The sequence below is a fragment of the Chiloscyllium punctatum genome, chromosome 28 (assembly GCF_047496795.1).
Source record: "Chiloscyllium punctatum isolate Juve2018m chromosome 28, sChiPun1.3, whole genome shotgun sequence".
In the NCBI taxonomy this organism is placed as follows: Eukaryota; Metazoa; Chordata; class Chondrichthyes; order Orectolobiformes; family Hemiscylliidae; genus Chiloscyllium; species Chiloscyllium punctatum.
The window spans coordinates 72,787,227-72,804,222 of record NC_092766.1 but is presented as its reverse complement, the minus strand read 5'-3'; the positions used below and the strand labels follow the sequence as shown (position 1 = coordinate 72,804,222).

At 44.8% G+C, this 16,996-nt stretch overlaps 2 non-coding genes across 2 annotated transcripts; one reads left to right on the top strand and one right to left on the bottom strand.

Annotated features, from left to right (window-relative positions):
- Window positions 1-3,244: 3,244 nt before the first annotated feature.
- trnal-uaa (transfer RNA leucine (anticodon UAA)) lies at window positions 3,245-3,326 on the top strand. Its single transcript has one exon. It is a non-coding gene; the product is annotated as a tRNA-Leu (tRNA).
- Window positions 3,327-5,078: 1,752 nt separating this feature from the next.
- On the bottom strand, window positions 5,079-5,160 carry trnal-uaa (transfer RNA leucine (anticodon UAA)). The gene has a single exon. It is a non-coding gene; the product is annotated as a tRNA-Leu (tRNA).
- Window positions 5,161-16,996: the final 11,836 nt, after the last annotated feature.

The following is a 16,996-nucleotide window of genomic DNA, read 5'->3' as shown; positions in this document are numbered from 1 at the left end:
TGACAAGGGAAGTAAAGAAACATATAAGGTTAAAAGAGAAAAAGTAGAACTTAGCGAGGATAAGCGGGAAAACGGAGGACTGGGAAGCTTTTAAAGAACAACAGAGGATTAGTAAGAAGGAAATACGCAGAGAAAAAAATGAGGTACGAAGGTAAACTGGCCAAGAATATAAAGGAGGATAGTAAAAGCTTTTTTAGGTATGTCCAAGGCAAAAAAATAGTTAGGACAAAAATTGGGCCCTTGAAGACAGAAGCAGGGGAATATATAACTGGGAACGAAGAAATGGCAGAGGAATTAAATGGGTACTTCAGATCTGTGTTCACTGGAGAAGACACAAGCAATCTCCCTGAGGTAACAGTGGCTGAAGGACCTGAACTTAAGGGAATTTCTATTTGCCAGGATTTGGTGTTGGAGAGACTGTTAGGTCTGAAGGTTGATAAGTCTCCGGGACCTGATGGCCTGCATCCCAGGGTACTGAAGGAGGTGGCTCGGGAAATCGTGGATGCGCTGGTGATTATTTTCCAGAGTTCAATAGAATCGGGGTTGGTTCCTGAGGATTGGAGGGCGGCTAATGTTGTGCCACTTTTTAAGAAGGGTGGGCGGGAGAAAGCAGGAAATTATAGACCAGTTAGTCTGACCTCAGTGGTGGGAAAGATGCTGGAGTCTATTATAAAGGATGAAATTACGGCACATCTGGATAATAGTAACAGGATAGGACAGAGTCAGCATGGATTTATGAAGGGGAAATCATGCTTGACTAATCTTCTTGAATTTTTTGAGGATGTAACTCGGAAGATGGACGAGGGAGATCCAGTGGATGTAGTGTACCTGGACTTTCAGAAAGCTTTTGATAAAGTCCCACACAAGAGGTTAGTGAGTAAAATTAGGGCGCACGGGATTGGGGGCAAAGTACTAGATTGGATAGAGAATTGGTTGGCTAATAGGAAACAAAGGGTAGTGATTAACGGCTCCATTTCGGAATGGCAGGCAGTGACCAGTGGGATACCGCAGGGATCCGTGCTGGGACCGCAGCTTTTTACAATATATGTAAATGATATAGAAGATGGTATCAGCAATAACATTAGCAAATTTGCTGATGACACAAAGCTAGGTGGTAGGGTGAAATGTGATGAGGATGTTAGGGGATTACAGGGTGACCTGGACAAGTTAGGTGTGTGGGCAGATGCATGGCAGATGCAGTTTAATGTGGATAAATGTCTGTTTATCCACTTTGGTGGCAAGAACAGGAAGGCAGATTACTACCTCAATGGTATCAAATTAGGTAAAGGGGCTGTTCAAAGAGATCTGGGTGTTCTTGTCCACCAGTCAATGAAGGCAAGCATGCAGGTACAGCAGGTCGTGAAGAAGGCTAATAGCATGCTGGCCTTCATAACAAGAGGGATTGAGTATAGAAGCAAAGAGGTGCTTCTGCAGCTGTACAGGGCCCTGGTGAGACCACACCTGGAGTACTGTGTACAGTTCTGGTCTCCAAATTTGAGGAAAGACATTCTGGCTATTGATGGAGTGCAGCGTAGGTTCACGAGGTCAATTCCTGGAATGGCAGGATTGCCTTACACGGAAAGACTGAAGCAACTGGGCTTGTGTCCCCTTGAGTTTAGAAGACTGAGAGGGGATCTGATTGAAACGTATAGGATTATGAAAGGACTGGACACTCTGGCAGGAGGGAACATATTTCCGTTGATGGGGGAGTGCCGAACCAGAGGACACAACTTAAAAATACGGGGTAGACCATTTAGGACAGAGATGAGGAGAGAGTGGTGGCTGTGTGGAATGCTCTGCCCCAGAGGGCAGTGGAGGCCCAGTCTCTGGATTCTTTTAAGAAAGAATTGGATAGAGCTCTTAAAGATAGTGGAGTCAAGGGGTATGGAGATAAGGCTGGAACAGGATACTGATTAGGAATGATCAGCCATGATCATATTGAATGGCGGTGCAGGCTCGAAGGGCAGAATGGCCTACTCCTGCATCTATTGTCTATTGTCTATTCCAGACAATTTACGGTGGGCACCGTTTTCCCTGAAAGTGAGTGGGGATTGATATTTCATTGCTGATGTGAAACCAGATCCTACACTGAATCTGTTCGCTGGTTTTTGTTGCTGTGGTGAAACGGTGGGCAATCACGGTGTGAAACGTTGTTCTAGCTCTCTGGTTTCCTTCATTCCTGTCCTGGTCAGGGAGGCTGGGGATTGGTCCTCTCCATCAGATGGAGGGACCAGCGCATTGTTGACCCAATTTAATCAAGAATGGAATTGGTCATCTTCACTTCTCATGGTTCATTGTTGTTCTGTTTTGTTGTAAGTTACTTGAGCACTTTCTGGGACTTTACAATGCATTAAAGCTGCAGTAAGTTTGGAAGCACGGTTTGGAATTGTCTCGCTGCAGTACATGACATAGATGACGCGCACTCCCTCAAAGTCAGCATGCCAGTGTGTCTGGCAATGGGTCCGCCTTTTCTGTTATGCTTCTGTTCCACGCTAAGAGCTGTCAGTTTTTGGATTCGCTGGAGTGCTGAGGGGTTAACACAATTTGTGTGGTATTTTTCTTCAGGCCAAAATCCACCCTCCAGGAAAAATAGCCAAACGCTCTAATTGAGTAACAAACAGCACGCGTTTTTTAGCAAATGGTCTATTCAAGCTGGTGTCAGCTTCTGGAGCGTCTCAGAGTTGCCAAGCACGGAAACAGACCCTGCTATCTAACTTGCCACTGCTAAACAGATAACCGAAATTAATCTAACCAATATTTGCCAAATTTTGTCCCTTATCTCTCCGAATCCTTTCAGTTGTCTTTGAAATGTTGTGAGCGCACCAGTCTCTGACATTAAATATGACAATTCATTCTGTACACACGGAAATGGCTGTGTGTAAAACAACTGTCCCTCACATCCCCTTTAAATATTACTGTTCTCACATTTAACCAATGTTATCTCGCTTTGAACTCATGTGCCTTGTGAAAAATTACTCCCTGACTCTTTTCTCTGTCCGTCTGCCTCATGACTTTATAAAATTCTGTAAGGCCATTCCTCAGCCCTGAAGCTCCAGGGAAAACTGTCGAAGTCTATTCAGCTTCGTGCTATTGTCCAAACAGTGCAAACCTTGGAAACCCTTTCAAATACTTTCGAAATTGCACCACGTTCATTATTCAATGCGCGATCTGTTAGTGCCTGAAGTGAAGCGATGCTGAAACACTAGTAATGACAATTTTGACATTCTGTTTCTGTAATCTGTAAGGTTGCGTGGCCGAGTGGTGCCAGGCGCTGGATTTAAGCTCCAGTCTCTATCGAGTCGTGGGTTCGAATCCCACCGCTACCAAGATAACTGATGTTCTACTGCCCAGTTGAACATAAGCAGAAGCTGACCACGCCCTATGTGTTTGCAGCTGCTCCGGACTGACTCTGAAAACAGTGTGAGTCCTTGCTGTCGGACTCTCCTCAACCCCTCTGCTTTCGGAGATCTGCATGGCCAGTTTCTGTGTCTCAAATAGTCAGCTCATTTGTCTGAAAGTTTGGTGGTTCGAGCCCGACCTTTGCACCGAGCCTCAATTATTTCAGTTCAAGCATTGAGACCAACCATGTCCCGACACTGCAACCACGAGAACCCACCCGAGTCTGCAGCTGGATGTGGCCCCAATCTCTCCAAGGCCCCGCTGCCAACAGAAAGCGGCTACTGCAGCTTCAATCAGCGGCTTCCTGCTCAGCCCTGGGACACAGCACATGGAAAATCCTTCCCCAGGAACGGCTCTTCCCGTGTGAAAGGGACAACCATTCCACTTTAAATTGGACACGGCTTCAGAGGATTGTTCCTGTGCTTGGAACGTTTCATAAACAAAACTCCTGTCTCGCAAATAAGAAGTGGGAAAAGTTGTTGGCAGGAAGAATAGAGAAAGTGTTGACTGTGAGGACTCTGTCTCGTCAGCAGATAGGATTCCTTACACTCGAAACTGGAATGATTGGGTTTCCTTCGGGAATTTCCCAATTGATTTACCGTCTGCCAGAGAGACTGGGAATCACTCCAGAGACATAAAGATGAGGATAAAAATATGAAAATATTTATATTGAGTCTTAAATCCAGAGACAAGTGTTAAATAGATAATAATGTTCTGAAGGAATAATAGCTGAGAAATGGAAAGTGTGAATGATGACATTTGTGATTGGGAGGAATGAACTGGATCCTTGCAAATTGCAATGCCGGGTGAAATATGCTCAGTATGAAATCACACACTCATCAATCGTGAGCCAGGCCCAGCTACTTTAGTCGGTAGAGCATAAGATGCTTCATCTCAGGGCCGTAGGTTCCAGCCTCACGATGGGCCCTTTCCCTCCTTTAAAGAAATCCAGCTCTCTGCTCCACTTGCAGTATTGCAACCCAGTGTAGGGGTTGGTTTGGACACGTCGATCCGACTGTGTTTGATCACACCTCGGTTTCTGAGTGAAAGCTGTCTCCACTTGCCCATAAGATGGAATCCTATCTGCTGACGAGACAGAGTCCTCACAGTCAACACTTTCTCTATTCTTCCTGCCAACAACTTTTCCCCCTCCTTATTTGCGAGACAGGAGTTTTGTTTATGAAACGTTCGAAGAACAGGAACAATCCTCTGAAGCCGTGTCCAATTTAAAGTGGAATGGTTGTCCCTTTCACACGGGAAGAGCCGTTCCTGGGGAAGGATTTTCCAGGTGCTGTGTCCCAGGGCTGAGCAGGAAGCCGCTGATTGAAGCTGCAGTAGCCGCTTTCTGTTGGCAGCGGGGCCTTGGAGAGATTGGGGCCACATCCAGCTGCAGACTCGGGTGAGTTCTTGTGGTCTCAATGCTTGGACTGAAATAATTGTGGTTCGGTGCTAAGGGCGGGCTCGAACCACCAAGCTTCCAGCCAAATGCAGTGATAATTTGATACACAGAAACTGGCCATGCAGATGTCCGAAAGCAGAGGGGTTGAGGAGAGTCCGACAGCAAGGACTCACACTGTTTTCAGACTCAGTTGACCTGAGCAGCGGCAAACACAACAACGAAAACGCAGACAGCCTACAGAGGTTCTGCTTTGTTCAGCTGTTTGTAGTGGAGCAACCGCTGGTAGCGGTGGGATCCGAACCCACGACTCGTTAGAGACTGGAGCTTAAATCCAGCGCCTTAGACCACTCGGCCACAGTACCACAGAGGCGCAGACCGCCAAAATCTCATTACTAGCGTTTCAGCATCGCTTCACTTCAGGCACTGACAGATCGCGCATTCAGTAACGAACGTGGAACAATTTCGAAAGTATTTGAAAAGGTTTGCAAGGTTTGCACTGTTTGGACAATAGCACGAAGCTGAATTGGCTTCGGCAGTTTTCCCAGGAGCTTCAGGGCTGAGGAATGGCCTTACAGAATTTTATAAGGACATGAGGGAGACGGACAGAGAAAAGAGTCAGGGAGTAATTTTTCACAAGGTACTTGAGTTCAATGCGAGATAACATTGGTTTAATGTGAGAACAGTAATATTTAAAGGGGATGTGAGGGACACTTGTTTTGAACACAGACATTTCCGTGTGTACAGAATGAATTGTCATATTTAGGGGCAGAGACTGGTGCGCTCACAACATTTCAAAGGCAGCTGAAAGGGTTCGGAGAGATAAGGGACAAATTTTGGCAAATATTGGTTAGATTAATTTCGGTTATCTGTTTAGCAGTGGCAAGTTAGATAGCAGGGTCTGTTTCCGTGCTTGGCAACTCTGAGACGCTCCAAAAGCTGACACCAGCTTGAATAGACCATTTGATAAAAAAAAACGCTTGCTATTTGTTACTCAGCGCGTTTGGCTATTTTTCCGGGAGAGTGGAGTTTGGCTGAAGAAAAATACCACACAAATTGTGTTACCCCCTCAGCACTCCAGCGAATCCAAAAACTGACAGCTCTTAGCGTGGAACAGAAGCAAAACAGAAAAGGCGGAACCATTGGCAGACACACTGGCATGCTGACCTTGAGGGAGTGCGATTCGTCTATGTCATGTACTGCTCACACAAACGGCAGCGAGACAATTCCAAACCGTGCTTCCAAACATACTGCAGCGTGTTTGGCGGAGCTGGGAAGATGGTTTGCAGCATTTTCCTCACATTTCTGGGTGACATCCTCAGGGCTGCAGAGTCTGTTGTGAAGCGCTGCTGTCCTGGGGCAGTTGGAATTGATTTGGTTTCATTCCCGCTCCTTCCGGTTTTTGGGGTTACAGACTGGGTCCAGATGAATCTGTTTATTGATGGAATCCGCGGATGAGTGCCCTGCTTCTAGAAATTCTCTCTCTGCCTTCTGTTAGCCCTGTCATATTACAATTGTGCAGTTCTCACCAAACCTTGCCGTCTGGACGGATTACTACTCGGGACAGCTGGTCCGTGACAATTCGGGACTGTCACACAATATCTTTGCCAAGAATGGATATCCCCCCGATTTCATTCCCAGATGTCTGGCACACACGAAGTTCACAACGAGGCAATTTGAAAAGCATACTCCCCTTTATTAAAATAAATTGCTGGGAACTGACAGTCAGACTCCTCTGAACACACTGGGTTACAACAGACACATAAACCGACAGCCTCACTCAGACAAAACTCCCCAGAACACAACACCCAATACCCATCATGTACCAACGTGGCAGCATCTGTGGAGAGAAACAGGTTTAATGTTTCAGATTGACAGAACCAGACTAGTTATGCATTTTATTGTTTTAATGCTAGAGTAATTGTCTGTTTTACTTAGCAAATCAGCATATTTATCAGAATATTACATTAGTCGCGAAATGTCAACTTTCTGAATGTCAACCGACTTTTCTGGTTGTAATGCTGATTCCGTTGCCTTGAGCTGCTGAAACGCTGGCCTTCAATTGTTCTTTTTTATTCCCCTTTCTGTCAGTGAGCACCCATTTTAAATGGAGAGTTTCTATTCCGTTGCCTTGAGCTGGTGAAACGCTGGCCTTCAATTGTTCTTTTTTATTCCCCTTTCTGTCAGTGAGCACCCATTTTAAATGGAAAGTTTCTATTTTCAGGCTCGCCCTCAATACGCGTCTCTACTCGTCTATCATTTCCTCTGCGTATCAACCTCACTCTCTTCCACATGCCCCCACTCTCTGTCTATCAATATCCCTTATTTTCCATTTCTGCTGTGTGAAAAGTCTGACATTCGGAGATAGTTTGAGAGTAGACCTCCTAAGCATAATTGCCAAAATTGTTTGGTGCATTAGCCAAAAGGAATTGGGTCTGTGTGGGTTACTCTCTGGAGGGATAGTGTGGGGCCGATGGGCCTGTTTCCAAGCGATAGGGAATCTAACCACCCTGTTCGAAACTCATTCGTGGCGTAGGACGCCATTCAATTCCATTCCAGGATCTAGAACCAAAAGCACTGTCGGAGCAGCGAGATATTTCCAACTCAGAAAGGTGAGATCCGAGATGGGTGATTTGTGGTTACAGTTCTCTCGTGTGTCTGTTGCTATTGTCCTTCTAGATAGATGCAAACAATCACTGGGTTGGTCTGGGTCTGTGTTCTGTGAGGAAGCAGGAGTTAGTTTTCAATAAGATAATTCACAAGAAGAGAAATATATCTTCATTTCCTGACTGGGAATTGTATCCCGGTCTGGGCATTACAAACTCAGACTCCGAACCAGTGACCCTACTGCAGCTGACAGTAACACTTGTGACCTGATCTGTCCAGACTCTGTGTATGATCTTCACGTCATCATCTTCTTCAGCAGCAATGTTTCTCTCTCTAAGTTTCCAAACTATTCATATTGCCGCCCTGGTTTGAATGTGAAGAAAGTGGAGCTGTGCTAACCTGATTTACTGCAGGAAGGTACAGAACAGTTTGATACTAACAGCGGCTCGTTTTGAGGCGTTGATCTGCGGTGAATGGGGGGGGGGGGGGGGGGGGCACAAATAAAGCCTTGATTCAAATCGTCTGATTCCAAATTCCTTGTCGGAAATGACCAGAGGATTCTCGCTGAATTTGTTCAGGACCTTTACTGGAAGTGACACTAAATCCAAGTATGAAAGTACATTCCAGTGGAGTGCATCATAAGATAGCGTAATGACTGTGAATAAAATGCTGGAGACGTCCAGCAGAAGAACAGGCGACACAGAAGCAGGTACCTGAGGACAAATGTATTTGCTTTGCTATTGAAAGGCCCTGTTACACAAAGTGAATTATCTTTGCTGGTTGATCACCTTATGAATGTTGTTTCCCCGATCTCCATGTTTACATCACATATGGAAGGGTGTCCAGCGTGTGCGTGTGTGCATCCGGCTAGTGAAGCAATAGATAAAACATCTGACTTTGAATCAGGCGATTGTAGTTTTACATCCTGCATGTCTCGAGTGCAACGTGTTAGTTCAGACAATTGCATGTTGTCAGTTGCTATTTTCTTAGGTTCTTTCGAGCTGCAGTGATTGGATCAGTGTGTATTCAAATTAAATGTTGCTTTTGGATAATATTTTGAGCCAAAACTAGAAACTGGGACTGGAATACATGGATGTCCGATGAGCTGCAATGTACGATGGGCCGAACGGTCTCTTCCCACTCTGTGAAAGCAGAAGGCAAGGAGGACCTAATCTGCAGCAAGACTGATCAGAAATGAAAAGGCAAAAGTGTTTTCATTCTGAATAAATGCAAGGCCGCCTTCTGCCTTCCCTTGTCGTCTAGTAGCCAGCATTTGGCTCTCTCGCCGCCGTGACACGGGTTCTATCCCCGGTCAAGGAATGCGTGCTTTGTTCTGCACACACATCGTGGTAAGAATATTTCTGACCACTTTTCCAAAGCTGGCCGAACATCGGTTTTGTGCCAACCGTTTTAAAGTTGAACAGAAAACCAAGAGATGCAGATGTTGGAAATCTGAACCAAAAACAAGAATTGACGTGTAAACTGAATAGTCCTGGCAACATCTGTGGGGAGAAACAGAGACAATGATTCACAAATACAGAATCAGATTAGTTCTTCATTTCTAGACCACAATGTCGGGATAATGGTCAGTTTTATCGGTCGAATGAGGATAGTTATCAAAATCTATTTGTTTTTTGCCAGTTAGCAGCCATGTCAACCCGAGATCTGATTCTTTCAGGGTCTCCCTCAAGATGAGTCTCTAATTTTCTGTCTTTATCTCTGTGTATCTACCTCACCCTTTATCATATTCTTTGACCCTTTATTTGCCAATATCCCTCATTTCCCATTCCTACTCTATGAAAAGCCTGACGATCAGGGATAGTTTGAGAATGGAGCTGCTGAGAGGTTTTCTGGAACCTGGCAGGAGACTGGAAAACTTGGCTCACACTCTACGGATAATACGTCTGCCACTTGGATGTGATATAAGGAGCCAGTTCTTCCTCAAAATATTGTAACCCTTTCGAAATTAAAGTTACATTCCTTATCCAATAGAAGATAAACTACAACAAAGGAGAATATGGAGGCGTTAATGATGCTGTAAAATGAATGAATGGCGACAGCAGAGAATGAGGGTGATCCACCCGTGGTTTCTGTGCCATAACCACAACATCCACGGCCTTTCTGCAGTGTCTCCTGCCTCACCTCGTTATTCCCACCAAACTTGGAATGAAGGAGAGAGAATAAAAGTGGAGGAGAGGAAGGAGTGCTTTTGGAACAGCGGCAAGAAACTCCAGGTTGGTGTATTGGTTAGGAAGGATAACATGCACTGCTGGAACTAAACCAGGAAAAAGGAGTGGGTTTACCAAACCATAACAGGCTCGAACTCAAACAGGATGCTGAGTCCCTTCATCAGTAACACGACCCTTAATAAAAGGTGAACCTACGGGCCTTCAATACAACAAGCGGGCGCAGCTGGGATTGGACCCTATGGTCAGCTGCTTCCCAAGGAGGGGTTTGAAATAACTAAGGGACGGCCATATGTGCAGTTCCTTAACCACATGACCACAGTAACTCGGAAATACATTTCTGTATCAATATTACTCAGTGTGATTTACAATCAAACCCCACTGTTGCAAAACCAGACATTTCACGATTGAACATTCTTCAATGCAAAGGCACATAAAAGGGCAATCTTCTCTTACATTGGCTTCAAACAGATATTTGTATCTGTTTAAAAAACAGGACAAAGGGGAAGTTGTTCATTCTCTTGGGGAGTATTGATGGATTTAATACACACAGTGGTAATCTCACACGAAGAGGAACAGTGTCATTGCCATGAATTGCCCAGGAATGGTGTGTGATCCAATGTAAACAGTTTGCAGTAAAGGCTGATCCATTAGCAGCGACACTGAGCCTTGCACCACCAGATCCAGACTCCCTTCCTGCCTCATGCCTCCCAGTCATCATTGTCATTCACGTCAATTTCACTTCCCTGCTCCACTTCTCAACTTACTACCGATCTCCTGAAGGTGTCCGATTGGAACCTACCACTGTTAGAAACGCATTCCTGGGATAAAGATATGACTCAATGGAATAGGACTCGCTGTCCATCCCTAAATCCCCCAGAGATGGAGGATATGAGTTGCTTTTGTGAACCATTGAACTCCTTCACACGGAGGTACAGCCATTATGCTGCAAGTGCGGGATTTCCTGGATTTACACCCAGAGACACTGAAGGAACACCAACATATTCCCAACTCAGGAAGGTGAGATGATTGGAGGGAGATTTGAAGGGGTCACTATCGTATCTGTCCACTGTCATTGTCCTTCTACATGGTTCAAGTAATCACTGGGCTGATTCTGGAGTGATCCCGGTCTGTCTTCTGTGTGGAACGGGGAATGCGTTTTCATTCAGACAATTCACATGAAGAGAATTAAACCTTCATTCCCTGAATGGGAACTGTATCCATGTCTGGACGATACAAACTTTGACTCCACAGCACGGGCCCCCGGTAATGCTGACAGTATCCAAAGCGACCTGAATTGTACACACCCTTGTGCCTGTCCATCCCTTCATAACCACCTTCGGCAACAAAGTTTCTCTCTTCAATTTTGCAAATGCTTCATATTATCGCCTTGGGTTTCAAAATAAAGAAAGTGGAGCTGTGGGAATCTGATGTTGGTCAGTCGGTGTAATGCAGGAATGTACAGAACAGGTTGACGCGGGCAGAGACCCGTTTTGAGGCGTGAGGTTGAAGTGAAGGGGTTCCACCAATAAAAAGCACTGTTCATCTCGTCTGATTCTCCATCCCGGGATTCAAATCAACAGAGGTTTCTCGCTGGACTGGTTCAGGATCTTGACGGGAAGAGGCCATGACGCAAGGTATGAAAAGATATTTCACTGGAGTGAATCAAAAAATCGCGGAGTGACTGTGAATAAAATGTTGGCAACTTCCAGCAGAGGCGCAGGCGACACTGAAGCAGGGACCTGAGGGTAAATATGTTTCCTTGGGCATTGAAAGACATTGCTTCACGGAGTGGGACATCCGATGGGAAACAGTGACGATAATTATTTTTACTGATTGTTCACCTTGTGAATACTGTTTCCCCCGATGTCCATGTTTCCATTTCATATCGACTCCCTGTCGGACCTCCGGCTGCCGCTGGGACACTGACATCATGGATAATGGCTCTGACTTTTGGTGAATCGAATCCTTCCTGATTTGTGTGCAATGTACTGCAGGGATTGGATCAGTGGGTCCCGAATTTGGGAGTATTGTACCTCAATGTGCGACAGATTTTGAGGAGCTGCAGACTTTGGATCAGTGTTTTTTCAAATTTGAAAGTTGCATGTGAGGCAATTGTCCATTTTAAATTCCAGCTCATCGCAACGTCTCTCATTGTCTGTAAAACTGGCTTTAGTTACACCTAAAGCTGCCTTTTGTCGGAGAAACGTGTGTGTGTGTGTTTGGTGGAGGGGGTGTCTTAAGTTGGTGGAGAGCGGTACTGAAGCACAAGGAGCTGGTATAATCCCGAAACCTCTGCACTCCCCCCACCCCCCACCTCCGGGAATGTGTGTCTGTGACTCACTCTATGGGTGAAAATATGACGGGATTTCACTTCGGTATGACGGTGTAGAACTCACTCCCATTGGTGTCTCGTTTAAGATCACAGGGATAATCTTTTCTGAATTTTGCGTTGAAAACATCAGAACACACAAGGTATCGTGCCAAAGCTGGACACTGGATCGAAAACAGATGGCTATCTGATGATCCATACTGCACGATGGGCCGAATGGTATTTTCCGACTGTGTTAAAAAAACCTCAAAGACAACGAGAAACTAATGTGCAGCGAAAATGATCCAAAATGAAATGCATAAGTGGTTTCATTGAGAATAAATGCGACAGTTTCTGTCTCCTTCCCTTTTAATCTCACGGTTAGGAGTTGGTGCACTATCTGAAGGGGAAAGGGTGATTCCTGGTCAGGGAATGGGCGATATGTTCTGCAAAGATATCTTGCTAACAGTATTTCTGACCGATTTTCTGTGGCCGTCAGGTCATTGGTTTTGTCTCAAACGTTGTTAAGAATAACATGAAACAAAGAACTGCAGATGTTTGAAATCCGAACCAAAACCAAGATTTGATAGAAAAACTCAGTAGGACAGTGGGGAGAAACAGAGTTAATGGTTCATATCAGCAGAGCGAGGTTACTTCGACATTTCTGTATTATATTTTTGGTAAAATGATCAGTTATCCCAGTCAGGATATTTACCAAAATCTTTCATTAACTTACAACCGTCAATGTTGAAAATTCAAAATGACTTTGTTGGCTGTAAGAATCCTTCCGTTACCCGGAGCTGGTGAAAGGCTGTGCTTAATAGTTCCCTTTTTATTCCTATTTGTTTCTGTCAGTCAGCAGCCATGTCGATTGGAGAATTGGTCCTTTCAGTATCTCCCTCAATATGCGTCTCCATCTTTCTTTCTTTCTCTGTGAATGTACCTGACCCTCTTTCACATTCTCGGACTCTCGGTCTGTCCATATTCCTCATTTCCCATTTCTGCTCTTTGAAAAGTCTGATATTCGGAGACAAATTGAGAGTGGACCAGCTAACAGGCTTTCTGCCCCCTCGGTAGCATGTGTGGGATTGGGCTCACATACTCCGAATAATGTGTCTGGCACTTATTCCTGAGGTGAGGAGTCATTCCTTCCTCCAAATATTACGATCCTTTCGAGTTCTAAATAAACTTCATAATCCACAAGAAAAGAAACCGCAATCACAGTGCAAACCACAACGACAGGAGAACAATGAAGTATTTCCTGTTGGTGTGGAATGAATGAATGTTGACAGCAGAGAATTAGGGTGAACAGCTCTTGGTGTCTGCGCCATTACTGCAACATTCACCGGCGAGTCTGCCATGTCTCCTGGCTCACCTCGTTATTCCCAACAAACTGGAAATGAACGAGGCGTAATAAAGGAGGAGGAGAAGCAGAAGTTCTTGTCAAACACAGGAAGGAAACTCCAGATTGAATTAATAGTTCGGAAGAAACAATATCCACTGGAGGAACTAAACCAGGGAGCAGATCAGGATCACCAAAATAGGCTGACACTCAAACAGGACGCATGGTTGACTGATGAGCAACACTGACTTGGGAGATTTTGAAACAACCATGTATTTGGTAAAATACTCAGACACCACTACGATGTGAAATCTTGGTGGGCTGTTTATGATGTGGGTAAGTTCACGAACTGAGCCACGGCACCACACCACAAGTGGTTTTCTCATCCCAGTTCCTTCAGTAATTGTTAACAGGAACTGGGAATTGTGTTTTTGCTGCATTAATGTTGCTCAGTGAGAATTGCACTCAAACCCACTTTTGCAAAGACAGTTTATGGCTGAACGTTCTGCACTGAAATTGTACAGAAAAAGACAATCTCCTCTTCCATTGGCTTCAAACTGATATGTTCAACTGTTTAAACTGACAGGATAAAGAGAATGTATTCATCCTCTCAGGGCCCATTAACCCTGTTAATATACACAGGGTACCTCACAAAAAGAGGAACAGGGTCATTGTGCTAAACTGACCTGAACTGCGTGTGAGTTAGTGTAAACAATATGGAGTAAAGATTTGGAGGTGCCGGTGTTGGACTGGGGTGGACAAAATTAAATAATCACACAACATCAGGTTATAGTCCAACAGGTTTATTTGATAGTACCAGCTTTTGGAGCGCTGTTCCTTCATCAGGTGGTTGTGGGGCATAACATCATACCACACAGAATTTATCGTAAAAGATTACAGGGTGATGCCACTGAAATAAAATATTTAAAACTGAAGTGGATTGTCTGTTCAGTCTGTATACTTTTAGAAATACCATGTTAGATTTTGTTCTTTCATATGTAAACCGTACGTAAAAATAGCTAAATTCTCAGGTAAATCTTTAACGATAGGTGCCCCCTCAGCTCAGATTGAGCCTTGAAGGTGTGAGGTTGAAATCTGCCTGTGTCCCAATGTTCTGTCGTGGCAGAAGCTGGGGGTACCCATGCCTCATGGCTTTCAAGATGTATTTGACATCGGCAGTGAGGTTCCCACATCGGGTCCCATTGCCTAATATGATGGGAGATCCGGGTGTGTTGTCTTTGTGGATTTTTTGTAGGCAGTAGAAGTCGCCTGAATGAGAAGTGCATTTCAGAGATTAGATCAGAGTGGTGCTGGAAAAGCACTTCAGGTCAGGCAGCATCCGAGGGGCAGGAAAATACACGTTTCGGGCAAAAGCCCTTTATCAGGATTTCGGAGGTGCCGAGCACAGAAACAGGCCCTCCATTCCACCTCGTCCCTGCTGACCAGATAACCGATATTAATTAGCTATATGAGCCAACATTTGTTCCTTACCCCTCCAAACAATCCCTGACTACATTCCATCCAGATGCCTTTTAAATAGAGACATAGAGATGTACAGCATGGAAATAGACCTATTTATTGTTTCCACCAAATAAAGGAGCTGGAGAAGCGTCACTGCTTCCTCCTGTATTATAGAAAATAAAGGAGCTGGAGCAGCGTCACCGCTTCCTCCTGTATTATAGAAAGTAAAGGAGCTGGAGCAGCGTCACTGCTTCTCCTGTATTATAGAAAATAAAGGAGCTGGAGCAGCGTCACCGCTTCCTCCTGTATTATAGAAAATAAAGGAGCTGGAGCAGCGTCTCTGCTTCCTCCTGTATTATAGAAAATAAAGGAGCTGGAGCAGCGTCACTGCTTCCTCCTTTATTATAGAAAATAAAGGAGCTGGAGCAGCGTCTCTGCTTCCTCCAGTATTATAGAAAATAAAGGAGCTGGAGCAGCGTCTCTGCTTCCTCCAGTATTATAGAAAATAAAGGAGCTGAGCATCGTCACTGCTTCCTCCTGTATTATAGAAAATAAAGGAGCTGGAGCACTGTCACTGCTTCCTCCCGTATTAGAGAAAATAAAGGAGCTGGAGCAGCGTCTCTGCTTCCTCCTGTATTATAGAAAATAAAGGAGCTGGAGCAGCGTCTCTGCTTCCTCCTGTATTATAGAAAATAAAGGAGCTGGAGCAGCGTCTCTGCTTCCTCCTGTATTATAGAAAATAAAGGAGCTGGAGCAGCGTCTCTGCTTCCTCCTGTATTAAAGAAAATAAAGGAGCTGGAGCAGCGTCACTGCTTCCTCCTGTATGAAAGAAAATAAAGGAGCTGGAGCAGCGTCCCTGCTTCCTCCTGTATTATAGAAAATAAAGGAGCTGGAGCAGCGTCACTGCTTCCTCCTGTATTACAGAAAAATAAAGGAGCTGGAGCCGCGTCACTGCTTCCTCCTGTATTATAGAAAATAAAGGAGCTGGAGCAGCGTCACTGCTTCCTCCTGTATTATAGAAAATAAAGGAGCTGGAGCAGCGTCTCTGCTTCCTCCTGTATTATAGAAAATAAAGGAGCTTGAGCAGCGTCACCGCTTCCTCCTGTATTATAGAAAATAAAGGAGCTGGAGCAGCGTCACTGCTTCCTCCTGTATTATAGAAAATAAAGGAGCTGGAGCAGCGTCACTGCTTCCTCCTGGATTATAGAAAGTAAAGGATCTGGAGCAGCGTCTCTGCTTCCTCATGTAATATAGAAAATAAAGGAGCTAGAGCAGCGTCACAGCTTCCTCCTGTATTATAGAAAATAAAGGAGCTGGAGCAGCGTCACTGCTTCCTCCAGTATTATAGAAAATAAAGGAGCTGGAGCAGCGTCACTGCTTCCTTCTGTATTATAGAAAATAAAGGAGCTGGAGCAGCGTCACTGCTTCCTCCTGTATTATATAAAATAAAGGAGCTGGAGCAGCGTCACTGCTTCCTCCTGTATTATAGAAAATAAAGGAGCTGGAGCAGCGTCACTGTTTCCTCCTGTATTATATAAAATAAAGGAGCTGGAGCAGCGTCACTGCTTCCTCCTGTATTATAGAAAATAAAGGAGCTGGAGCAGCGTCACTGCTTCCTCCTGTATTATAGAAAATAAAGGAGCTGGAGCAGCGTCACTGCTTCCTCCTGTATTATAGAAAATAAAGGAGCTGGAACAGCGTCTCTGCTTCCTCCTGTATTATAGAAAATAAAGGAGCTGGATCAGCGTCACTGCTTCCTCCTGTATTATAGAAAATAAAGGAGCTGGATCAGCGTCACTGCTTCCTCCTGTATTACAGAAAATAAAGGAGCTGGAGCAGCGTCACTGCTTCCTCCTGTATTATAGAAAATACAGGAGCTGGAGCAGCGTCACTGCTTCCTCCTGTATTACAGAAAATAAAGGAGCTGGAGCAGCGTCACTGCTTCCTCCTGTATTATAGAAAATAAAGGAGCTGGAGCAGCGTCACTGCTTCCTCCTGTATTATAGAAAATAAAGGAGCTGGAGCAGCGTCTCTGCTTCCTCCTGTATTATAGAAAATAAAGGAGCTGGAGCAGCGTCACTGCTTCCTCCTGTATTATAGAAAATAAAGGAGCTGGAGCAGCGTCACTGCTTCCTCCTGTATTATAGAAAATAAAGGAGCTGGAGCACCGTCTCCGCTTCCTCCTGTATTACAGAAAATAAAGGAGCTGGAGCAGCGTCACTGCTTCCTCCTGTATTATAGAAAATAAAGGAGCTGGAGCAGCGTCACTGCTTCCTCCTGTATTATAGAAAATA